This window comes from Myotis davidii, unplaced genomic scaffold (genome assembly GCF_000327345.1).
Source record: "Myotis davidii unplaced genomic scaffold, ASM32734v1 scaffold167, whole genome shotgun sequence".
In the NCBI taxonomy this organism is placed as follows: domain Eukaryota; kingdom Metazoa; phylum Chordata; class Mammalia; order Chiroptera; family Vespertilionidae; genus Myotis; species Myotis davidii.
In genome coordinates, this window is record NW_006300048.1 from 5,282,110 (window position 1) to 5,294,338 (window position 12,229).

The following is a 12,229-nucleotide window of genomic DNA, read 5'->3' on the forward strand; positions in this document are numbered from 1 at the left end:
ACATTTAGGGGAAGGTCCACCAAGGGTATGTGATGCCATGTACCCTTCCCAGCTTCTGTCTTGTCTTGAATCCTGTTGGATTTCCAATAGTTAAATACTCCTACCACGTAAGGTCAGCACCTGTGAAAACCACCCTCGCTAAATTACATTTTAAATATCCTGGCCTCAGATTTTACCACTAGAAAAAAACATACAAAGTTTTCTACTGCACTTGCTAATATTAAAGAGTTAATAACATTGCTCCTTACAGTTCTCAATGTCCCCTACATACTCCACATAAAACATCTTGTGAGAAATGGCCTTAGAACCCAGTGCCCCATGCAAAAACGTAGTTAATGTTAAGGAAAGCTAATGCTAAAATGTTGTGACTAAAACACTGCAAGATGTGTAGGCTACATGATCCTCATTTTTTTTTTTTAAGACTGGAAAAGGAAAGGAAAATGTGATCAGAAGTTATCACTGGAAGGTGGATTAGGGATGATATTCTTTATACTTAGCTGTTCCAAATTTTCTACAAAGAGCATGAACTACTTTCATAAATAGAAAACAAACAACATTATTTTTCAAAGTAATTCGTTGGGAGGGAATTTTATTTCCTCCAAGAAACTAGATGGCTTCGTCTGCTCTCAGAAATTCTATAACTAATTGTGGTTTTTCTTTTTATTGTGATGCCTTCCAAGCAGCTCAAAATCATATTTGAAGCATAGTCTCAAAAGCTATGTGGTTCCTTGTCACAGGTTCGTAGAGTCCTTATTTTCATTTTCTATTTTATTGCAATTTCCTATTAAAGGAAATACTTATACTTATTAGACAAGTAGAACCTTCTCAGCCTATATAATTTCTGAAATTTCTAAACCTATGAGCTTTTTAGAAACTCACCGGCTGAGTCTATGACATTATGTTTATATAAGCTCCACAGCTCGGGAGAGATTTCACACATGGAGATAAAGACTTGGGTCGACTCCGTTGGTCTCAGGTTGCATGGCTGCATAGATGGGTGGTTTTAATAAGGGACATTTAAGAAGGCAATGATTAGCTTTTAGTACTGACTGACACTTTTATCTCCTGTCTGGGAGTCCGTTTAAATGACATGCAATTGGAGTTTGTGGGAACTGAAAAGAATAGTGATAAATGGAATAAGCCTTAGTAGAGGGGAGAAATGATTGGCACATAAAGGGAATTACTGAGGCTGGGTGCCTGCTTTTATGAACCGCCCAGGGAGAAGCCTGCATGTTTGGGGAAATGGAAGAAAATGCAATGCCAACAAAACAGAGGAGCTGAGCTTCCTTGTGGAGTATATTCAGTGAGAGCCCATCATTCTCGATGTAAACCCCCAGCCCTCTCTCCAGGGACTTCTTCACAGCCTGATCCCACTTGGTCTAAAGTCCACGCAGCAGTACAGACAGGGAGGAATGTGGGGAATGGCTGGGTAGGGCTTTGTTAGTATTCTTACTAGAAAGCCTTGAAATTCCACACCTTCTGGGAAGGGGAGTGTGCAGTCATGCGCAGAGCCACCGAAGGGCCAGTGAAAGAGTAATGTCCTTAAACTGTTGGGGGAGGGGGAGGCACGGAGGGTCAAAGTTGGGAAAGTGGTGTCAAGGGAGAGGAGTTCTTGCACACCACATCCTCTAGTGGGTAGGTTGCCTCACAGCCTGCTGGAAAGGGGAATGAAGCGTTCTGCAGAGCTCAGCTCAGGCCTACACTGCTCCTGCACATCCCAGCTTACTAAGGGTGTGTGGGGATGGAGGGAGGAGACACACGCAGGTGTTAAGTATGGACCGGCTGGTACAAAGAAACAACAGCTAGGTCAAGATAGGTTGGGGATGTCTGGTTAAAAAGAGAATACAAATAAACATTCATTCATTCATTCACTTTAATTGTTGCATATATGCATTCATTTACCAAGTATGTCCTCAGCACCTGATAAGGAAGGGCTAAGCCCTCAATTATAGACTACAATATAGTGCCTTTGTTAGCTAAGTCTTTTATCCCCCTCTCCTATCTAAATAAATCATAGGAGATTATTTCCTTCATAACACTTTTTGTAATCTGAAATTACTTTGCTTATTTCTTTATGTCCTCTGTGTCTCACCTTCTAAAATATGAGCCTTGTGAAGGCAGGAACCTTGTCTACTTTATTCACTGCTGTCCTCCAGCATCTAGAACAGTGTCTAGCATATAGTAGGTCCTCAAAAAAAATGTTTCTTTGAATGAATGACTCAGAGATTAACATAACCCGGGTCTTTTGAGAAGAGATTCTAAGAGAGTGTGGAAAAACACCTAGTGGGGCAGTAAGGAAAAGGGAAAGTCAGTACAAAAATGTAATTGGCCCTCCACTCCAAATTTTAACGTATTTTGGCATCTCAAAAGTAGCAATCAGAGCAATCATCAATATATTGGTTCCTCATGTGTGGGATGAACGGCCTGAGCAGATGGTGCCAATGCTCCTTCGGGTCACTGTGCTGGAGCGGAAAGGACACTGGGCAGAGGTCAGGAGGCTCAGCCCTACATGGATCTGTAACTGGCTGTGTGACTTTGGGAACTTCAGTTTTCCTCTATCAGTAAAATGCGGATAATGACTTTTGGACTAATTGCCCCAGCCCCACAGTTTTGAGGTCCCAGTTGGTAACAGCGTGCATGCTCCATAAACCTGGACATCGCGTGGGGCTATTCGGCCCTCACCAGGAGGCCTCCTCCTGTGACTCACACAGGGAAGGTCTTTGTGGGCTTGCTGCCTTTGCTGGGGTTGGTTACTCACAAAATGGAGCTCCAAAGTGGACTGTAAAGGAAATAAATAAGTCAATAGGTGAGCGCCTTCGTTTATAGCCATGGATCAAAATCTTTCATAAAGAATTCACTGAGTTTTCCATGTTTTGTTTTCAAAGAGGAGAAGACTGGAGCCCAAGAAGTCCTTCTTTCCCTCCACAGCATCACTGAGCGGCTGCGTCAGGCACTATCCTTCTACCAGGGCAATAGGGTCAGTAATCGCCACCCGTGGACCTATGGCTGCCTCAAGGGCAGACCCAGATCACCTAGCATGCTCTTTAGAAGACAATGGGAAGGGAGTGGTGACAAAGCCACTCAAAGGGTGTTGGAGGAACACCCAAGAGAGTCCGGAACCAGGATGGATGGGAGGGAGGGAGAGGCTGAAAGGCTTCCTACAGCTAAGTCTAGGCAACAGGGGAAAGGAGAAAAGTGCAAGACAGAGAGGGAAGCATGTGCAATACCTGGGAGGCAGAGATGCTTGGCCCCTCTGGGAGCCCTGCGCTGTTTGTTCATTATTGTTATCACTTGGGCAATGAGGTAAGGAATGGTGAGAGATGGGTAGAGAAAATAAACAGGGAACAGATCCTGAAGTGATTCATTCTACCCAGAGGAGAAACGTAAGTATTTAATCTCACATATTAATTTAAAAAATCATTGTACCATTTTAGTGCAGCAGAGCAGGAAATATGCACATTTAATCTCCTTATTAATTTCTTCCCATCGTTACCTTTCTGTAAAAAGCTCCCTCAAAACAGTGTTTCACCAGGCAGTGCCGCAGTGAAGTGACTGCTTCCTAATCAGGTGTGTTGGCGAGCTGTCCCTCCCTATCCACTCTTCACCCTCTCCATAGGGCCTGAACCCCTTTTTTATATAGTAAGGTTCCATAAAAAATTTAGTTTGACCAAAAAAGAATTCCTTGCCACCAGGAAGTCTTGAAAACTATTGGGATTGATGAAGCTATGAGGTCCTTTCTATTTTTAGAGCTGACATTTCCTCTCTGCTCACTCATTGGATAGAGAACCTTGTAAGGATGTAATCACTACAATCCACAAGTATGGCAGCCAGTAGCTCAAGCACTTGTGGCATCACTTAATTGCGTAGATTACAAAGGGGCAGTAATTGTGACCTTGCCCAACGCGATGCTTGTACAGGGACAGACAACCTGGAGCCCTATTGCTTGTACACAATTGTAGAAAAGCATTAACCTGAGTCATTTTCCATGAACTGCTCCTATGTATCAGTGGCAGTAGTGTCTCACTTGAAAGTCAGTGAGCCTCCTGTGTTGCCCATGAAACTGGAGACCTGATTCTCTTCCACTGGCAGCCAGTGAAAGATGCTGAGAATAGCAACATGAGTGATACCGTGGACTTGACCCAAGCATGTGACCCATTAACTTAGCTGGTATGTAGGGAACGCTGCAAAAAGTTTGCTTCCTAGAGACATTTATTAACATCACTTCTCACTCCATAAAATTTTTCTGGGTAACTTCTCTGCCAAAAAATCATTGCTCCTCCTTCCAAACTCAATATTAGTGCTATCTTCTGCTGCCCTTTGAATTTAGATACCTAAATTCATGGTGTACATGTCCAAGTTCTATCTCTTCTGCTAACCTGTAGTCTCCATTGGCAAAAGAAACATGTGCACAGCTCTATATTCTCTGCATTGCTTGCTACACAGAGGAAGCTAAGAAAAAGCTGATTGACTTATTGGCAGATGGTAAGCGTTGCTTTTTGTTTGTAATCACAACACTAAGATCTTAAAGCAGCGGTTTTCAACCAGTGGGTTGCGACCCCTTCGGCGGTCGAACGACCCTTTCACAGGGGTCGCCTAAGACCATCCTGCATATCAGATATTTACATGACGATTCATAACAGTAGCAACATTACAGTTATGAAGTAGCAACGAAAATAATTTTATGGTTGGGTCACAACATGAGGAGCTGTATTTCAAGGGCCAGAAGGTTGAGGACCACTGTTTAAAGAGATGCCTTAGTCTGCTGGAACTTCCATAAAAAATGTCACAGACTAAATACCTTAAACAATTGAAATTTATTTCTCTTGTTCTGGCGGTTGGGGAGACCAAGATCAAGATGCTACCTGATTTGGTTCCTGATGAGAACTCTCCTGCTGACTTGCAGATGACCTCCTTATCACTGGCTCCTCACATGGTGGAGAAATAGAGATCTCACCCTTTCTCTTTTTATAAGGCCATCAATACTACTGGATTTGGGCCCTGCCCTTATAACCTCATTTAACTTCAGTTACTTCCTAACGGCCTCATCTTCAAATATAGTCAATGACAGTCACCTTAGAGGGTTAGGGCTCCAACGAGTGAGTTATAGGGAGACACAATTCAGTCTATAGCATTCCACCCTTGCTCTCTCCAAAGTCATGTCCTTCTCAGAGGCAAAATACATCCATTCCACACAAACAGCTCCAAGAGTCTTAACTCTTTCCAGCACTCTAAAATCCAAAGTCTCACCTAAATTGCATCTACATCAGGTGAGAATCCAGGTACCACCCATCCTGAAGCAAAATTTATCTCCAGTTATGACGCTGTGTAAACAGACAAATTATGTGTTTCTAAAACACAACGGCGGGGCAAACATAGGATAGACATTCCCATTCCAAAAGGGAGAAACAAGAAATAAAAAAAGGGTGACAGTTTCCAAGCAGGTTCAAAACATAAGGCAAATTTCATTAGATGTTAAAGCTCAAAAATAATTCTTTTTAACTCACTGCCCTGCCTCTCAAAACCACCAGGCAGTAGTCCCACCCTCATGGCTCTGCTGGTTGGGAGTCTTGCACCAAGGCTCTGGGAAGCCCTGCCCCCAAAGCTCTGTGGGGTTGAAGGCCATTTGGCCTATTGAAACCAAGGCAATGGCTCCAGTCTATGAAACTGAGATGATGATTTCTGTTGTAATTGCCTTCAGAATCATTCTCTACTTGAAGAATAGTGTATGTTAGCTCTATGATCTGGGCCTGTAGGATCTATGAAGTCCAACAGCCCTCCTTCACTTTTGTCTCATTTTTCTGTTCTTTAGTTCCACGCCACAATGTATCTGCTGATATAACTCCATCTCTATTTTTGGCTTCTACTGCAATGTCTGGTTAAGTCCTTGGGCAGTTAAGTCCAATGGCTGTTAAGTCCAATGATTGTTGAGACACACACCCTCAGTGTTCTTCTCAGAACAAACTTTCTCATTTTTTTAGAATACGGGTAAAGTGAGAATTTTCCAAATCTCAAGTCTGGTTCCTTTTTGCCTAACAAGAACTTCTTTAATTCAAATCTCTCCTCTCACACAGCAGTAAGGAGGATCCAAGTCACACCTACACTACTTGGTCTAGAAATCTCCGCTACTGAATATTCTGATTTCATCATTCAAAAGTTCTTCTACAAAACACTAGCCCACAATTCAGTAGGTTATTTATCATGTTATAACAAGAATTCTCTTTCCTCCAGTTTCCAATAACCTGTTACTCATTTCCTCCTGAAATCGCATCGGAATCATCTTTACCATACACATTTCTAGCATGTACCTCAAAGGTCTTCCCCGGTCTACCCATTACCCAACACTCATGACTCAAAACCACTTCTACAACTTTAGGTATTTGTTACACAACATGCAAATCTAGGTATATTAGTTAAGGTTCTCCAAGGAAACAAAACCAGTAGAATAGCATGGTTTTCTGGAGAACCCTTATAATACACTTATTATAAGGACTTGGTGCATGTGACTGCGGCAGCTGAGAAGTCTCACCATCTTCAGTCTGCAAGCTGGAGACTCAGGAGAGTCAATGGTATATAAATTCAAGTTTGAGTCCAAAGACCTAAGAACTAGGAGAGCCAATAGTCTAAGCTCCAGATCCAAGAAGAACCGATGTTTCCAAAGTCAAGAAAACACTGATGTCCAAGGGAGACAGACAGGAAGAGTTCCTCTTTGTTCTACTTAGGTCTTTGTTTGGTTGAGGCCCACCCCCATCAGTAAGGACAATAGGTATGAACTTCCTATAGGTATGAACCTCCTAGGGCAGGGGTGGGCAACCTTTTTGTGAGTGCATGCCAAAACCAGCAAAATCTCTGATTAAAAATTCTTCTGCGTGCCAACCCTAATTTTTTGAGAACATGTTACGCCTACTTGATATCTCTTAAGGTGTACATATGTGAAGAACCGTGAAGAAATAATAAAATTCGTTCGAGCGACAAAAACACAGTATATGATGATGAAAAATACATTTGTTTTTTAATGTATACATGTACACTGATAGTCCGACAGAAAACTTTATGACTCTGTTTGATATTATCAGTGGGACTTTTGCTGCTGCATCACTGATGACAGAGATTTGACGTGAGGTTTATATTTCGTGACCTTCAGAGATATGCACAAGCTACTACTTTCATCCGTCAGGCTACTCCTATTATGAGACTTAACAAAATTCATCACTGAGAATGAAGATTCACAATTGTAAATGGAAGATTATAAGAGAGGGTTTCTCGTACCAGCAAAAGTTACTGGTGTGCCATGTTTGGCACACGTGCCAGGGGTTGCCCACCCCTGTCCTAGGGTTTATTGATGATGAATGGTCACAGGAAGTCATTCTTTGGCGAAGGGACTGCACCAGAGGACTTCTGAGACCCCTGTGATGGTTACTTTTTTGTGTCAACCTGACTGGATTGTCAGGTGGTTCTTACATATTATCCTTGCTTTTATCAGGGTTCTATTAATTTGCCTTCAAAGACAAATTAAGTTTAGATTAAAATCATAAAGACTGTGGATTCAAGGCATGGAATTTTTAAAGCCAAGGTTGCTACGGACCTGCACACTGTAGTGCTTGGCCAGCGAGCAGAGGTGCCCACGGGAGAGCAGAGCCTTTTCAGGGCAAGACAAATATGGTCCCCACACAGACTCTGACCTCTGGCTGCATCAGTGCAGCTGCAGGCACTTAGCAGGGGGTGATGACTTGGAGATAAATCTCGGTCTTTTGGGTCCTGGCTGAGTGCAGAGGTCAGTACTGAGGATGCTCTCCCCTTCCTGGGTAGCAGCATGAATCTCCTGTCCACATGGTGGAACTGGTCCAGAGGTGCTGACGTGCGGGACTTGGTCTGCCCTGCTTGGCTGCACTTGACATCCATTTGAATCTTGTGGGGAGGAGGGAACACAGCGTGATTGGCTTTAACTCTGAATCCTCTCTCTGTCCCCACTGATGTCTTCCAGGCATCATTTACCATGAATCGTGTCCCCTTTCCTGATTGTCATCACTAAGGCCTCAGAGACCCCCTTCCAGCTCCTACAAAGAGCCCAGCATCTTCGGAAGCTAAATTGTTCTATAAATATTCTAATTCCACATACTACCTCTAAAGAAAGAAACCTTTTGACTGGCATAGGTCAGAATTGCTTTGAAATTCTGGGGAGAAAAGTGGGGGGTACAAAGAAAAATCCCCATTAAGATGCAGATCAATGGAAGTCGTTTGTCAGAAGCCAGTCCATCCTGGCTTCTTGACACAGTTGCTGCAGGGAAGAAACATCTGCACAGCATATGTTTCAAGGGACCTGGCGTATATGGCATACTATTCTTAATATGTTTGCTCCCCTTCTTAGCACTATGTGTTTTAGCCAAGGTCACCTCTCTGAGAAAGGTTATTTCCCCAGGTGGGGATTTTTTTCCTGGAGTTAGGGATTAACAGGACTAAGGAAGGGAATAAATCAGTAAAACTCCTTAACTAAGGCGGGTAGTTAATCACTTTAACTATGAACAATCACACTTAAACTACATAATCTTCACTTAGGATAATCTCCTTCACTTACTTCCTTGTAGCTTAACAGAACAATAGAATAGTGACTTTGGAATGGAGATAACAAGCGCCCTAACCTTTCAATAGAATGGATAGGATTAAAATCAACCGGTATAAATACAGATGTAACAAGAGAATAAAGACAGAACCTGGCTTGAGAACCTGGCTAGGCTGATGATCTGAACTCTGTCTCCAAGTCTTTCATTCTTCGCCGACTCCGTCCTCACCTTTCAGAACCCCTGGACCATGGTGGCTGGACCCCAGCAGAAACCAACCAGACGACAGTTTTGCAGTAACTGAGTCTGCAGGCCTCAGAGGCTGTGAGTAAAGGTTGCCAGGCTAGCGGCTGGTTCTCCGGGGCCACCCCCGCCGGCTGGATGGCTCTGTGCAGGCAGGCAGTGGGGGCCACGTCGCTGCCCAGCGAGCTGATCGTGCACATCTTCTCCTTCCTGCCGGCGCCCGACCGGCTGCGGGCCTCGGCCTCCTGCTCACACTGGCGCGAGTGCCTCTTCCACCCGGCCCTCTGGCCGCAGCTCCGCGTCTGCCTCCGGGTCTCCCCTGCGGAGCAGCCTCGGCTGGAGTTCCTCATGCGCAAGTGCGGTCAGTTCCTGCGGGAGCTGCACGTTGAGTTCGCCACCCCCACCGCCGTTGCCGAGGATTACCTGAGCGGAGGCGACGCGGACCCCACGACCGGGACCAGGACCGGCGGGGAAGAAGTCCAAGCCTTGCCGTTCTCCACCCACTGGCTGGAAGAGCTGCGCACCTACTTGGAGCTGGTGCTGTGCGTGCTGGTCAGCATCCGGAACAACAGGAACCTCCAGAAGCTTAGCCTTTTTGGAGATATAAGCGTTCCACAGCAGCAAGGAAATCTGTCCAATACATACCTCAGCCAGGTGGACCCTGATGGCAAAAAAATCAAGCAAATTCGGCAGCTGTTTGAAGAAATACTGAGTAATAGTAGGCGACTGAAATGGCTGTCCTGTGGGTTTCAGCTGGAAATAGTAACCCCAACAGCACTGTCATCTCTCTCAAACTCTACTGCCAACACCATGGAGCATCTGAGTTTACTGGACAACAATATTCCTGGTCACAGCACCCTTATCACTACAGTGGAACTAGAGCGATTTGTGAATCTGCGCTCACTTGCCCTGGATTTCTGCGACTTTACAGCTGAGATGGCAAGAGTCTTAAGCGATAGCAACCATGTGCCTTTGCAGCGACTGTCTCTCCTGGTCCGCGATGTTTCTGTGATGCACAAGTCTCTGGACAACACGCCAAATGATGAGCATTGGGAAGCCTTGTCACGAAGGAGCCCCAACCTCCGGGTCTACATCATGGCTTTTGATATTATGACGGAAGACATGTTAAAGATTCTGAAACCCAGTATACCACTCGAGAGGATTCATTTTGACAGCTACTGGTGTTTCACTGCTGTTTCGGGAGCTATTGTTGATCTTATATCTAGGCAATACGACAAGTTCCTCACTCATTTCGTATTAACAAATGATGTGCTTGACACGTCTGACTTTGCAGATCTTAGTGATAACTGAAACGAAGATCCCTTGGTGTTATTAGCGTGGAGATGCACAAAGCTTTCTCTTCTGGCAATTCACGGTTACACAGTGTGGGCACACGACCTCATTGCCATTGCTCGTCTTCGTGGCTCTAATCTAAAAGTACTTGAAGTCACTGAAGAAAGCATTGATTTTGACCAAGGTGAACTGGTCGACCAGGATGTGGATCCAGTGCATAACCTTATTGAGCAGGTGTCCCTGGGCCTGGGTCAACCTTGGCACGGAGTCATGGACATTGAATCATTCAGTGTCTTCACCGAACCAAATCGTCATTTTTACAGAGAGATGCAAAGCTTTAGCGAAGACATTTAGCTTTTCTTTTAAATGTACAATCCCTGTGGTTACATATGCAAGTAGGGTCCTATTATGTTTTTTTCAGAAGTGTGAATTAATCCCTTTGTGCTGTATTTAATCAGTATTAGCTTCATAGAATTATATATGTATATTCTACTTCTTGATCAAAGAACGTAGTCAGGTATTGGATTAGAAGTTCCAAGTGACAATGTATAGGGCTTTCACGGTTAATAGACCTGTTACCAAACCTTAAAGATACACAACCGAAGGTTGTCTGAGGTTGCTGGCTCACTTTATTTTTCACTCAGTTACTCTCTCTTTTTGATTATTTTATTCTTTGTGTGTCAGAGCTGAACTGAGGAGCCAAAATATTTTTATACATATATAGATATATTATTTCAAGTAGTGGAGGAAGAAAAAAGCTATATTCCAGGGTAAAACCACCTAAAAGAAAATCAAAAAACAGAACTGCAAACACACATGCTTGCAAACAAACATTAGTCGTGAAATCCCTAGCAACAAGTCACTGAATTTTTCTCTGTCAGCGGGCGTGTCAGCTACCAAAGAATAGACTTAACTGAAGAAGTGCCCACATGCTGGCAGGGGCCGGCCCACTCTGGCCAGCCAGATTCTTCTAGATTGTAATATTTAAGGTCGAATTTCGACCTATTAAAAGCCAATTTAACTGTTTCAGGGCAACCGCGGTACAGACGTGGTCTCTGTGAGACTTCCACCTGACCCCAGTTTTAAGTGGTACGAATGTTGTGCATTTAATGTTAAAAGACAGTCAGCAATAACAAAGTAGCCAACATGGGTGCCCAGCAGTGCTGAGATCTGGCTGCTCTATTGTAAGCTTTGGAAACACAATTTATGCAACAGATGTCCAGATATGATTCTATTTATGGAAAAAGTTTATATGTGTTTTACAAATGGTTTTTTACCATCTTATATTAAAATGACCTTTTGACAGGTGTGCACTGTTTTGTCTCCAGTGGGCACATACAATGCGGATTTTATATGTATATCAGTAGTGTGAATCCACTGGCACAATGTGTGTAAATGCCAGATGTGGTGAGATTTTATCTAATAAATATGATCAGATAAAATAACTCCTGACAGAAACTGTAAGGAAACCAGCTGAATGTTTGACCTGATGACTGGTGTTATATGGTTTATGTTAAATGTATATTCTTTTAATCGATGAATAAAGCACTAAAAAGTGAAAAAAAGGACTCAAACAACTGGCGTCCGAACATGGTTCCCCTGGGTCCGCACTCTGGACGGATAGGACTGCAATGTAGCGTGCTGCAGACCCCCCTATAGAGGATAAGTAAGGGAAGAGGGTAGATAGGACAGAACTTAGATTGAGAAGATGGGTCATACTGAGTCTAAAGAAAAAAGACTCTGTATTGATCTTTTAACACATATGCTTGGTAGCAGAAGAGTTAAGTTTACTCCCAGTCAGACAGAAAGTTTTATACAAGAAGTATGTCCATGGCTTCCTGAGGAAGGAACTATTAATTTAGAAACTTGGACTAAAGTAGGAGAGCAATTAAAGACTTATTACAGATTCCATGGATCTGAGAAGGTCCCGGCAGATACCCTTTCCCGCTGGAATTTAATTCGTGACATCTTGGCACCAGAGGCAGAAACGGTTGAACTTTCTCAAACTTTAAATAGTCCCTCAGCTCCACCTAGAGAAGACACATCATTATTTTCTCCAGCTCAATCTAAGAGCAATTTAGCTATGCCTACTGATCGGAAGGAGAATAAATATCATAAATATGACCCTTGGTCCTTTC

General features: G+C 43.6%; 1 pseudogene; it reads left to right on the forward strand.

The window, feature by feature from the left end:
- Nucleotides 1–8,932: 8,932 nt before the first annotated feature.
- LOC102751679 lies at nt 8,933–10,687 on the forward strand (annotated as a pseudogene).
- Nucleotides 10,688–12,229: the final 1,542 nt, after the last annotated feature.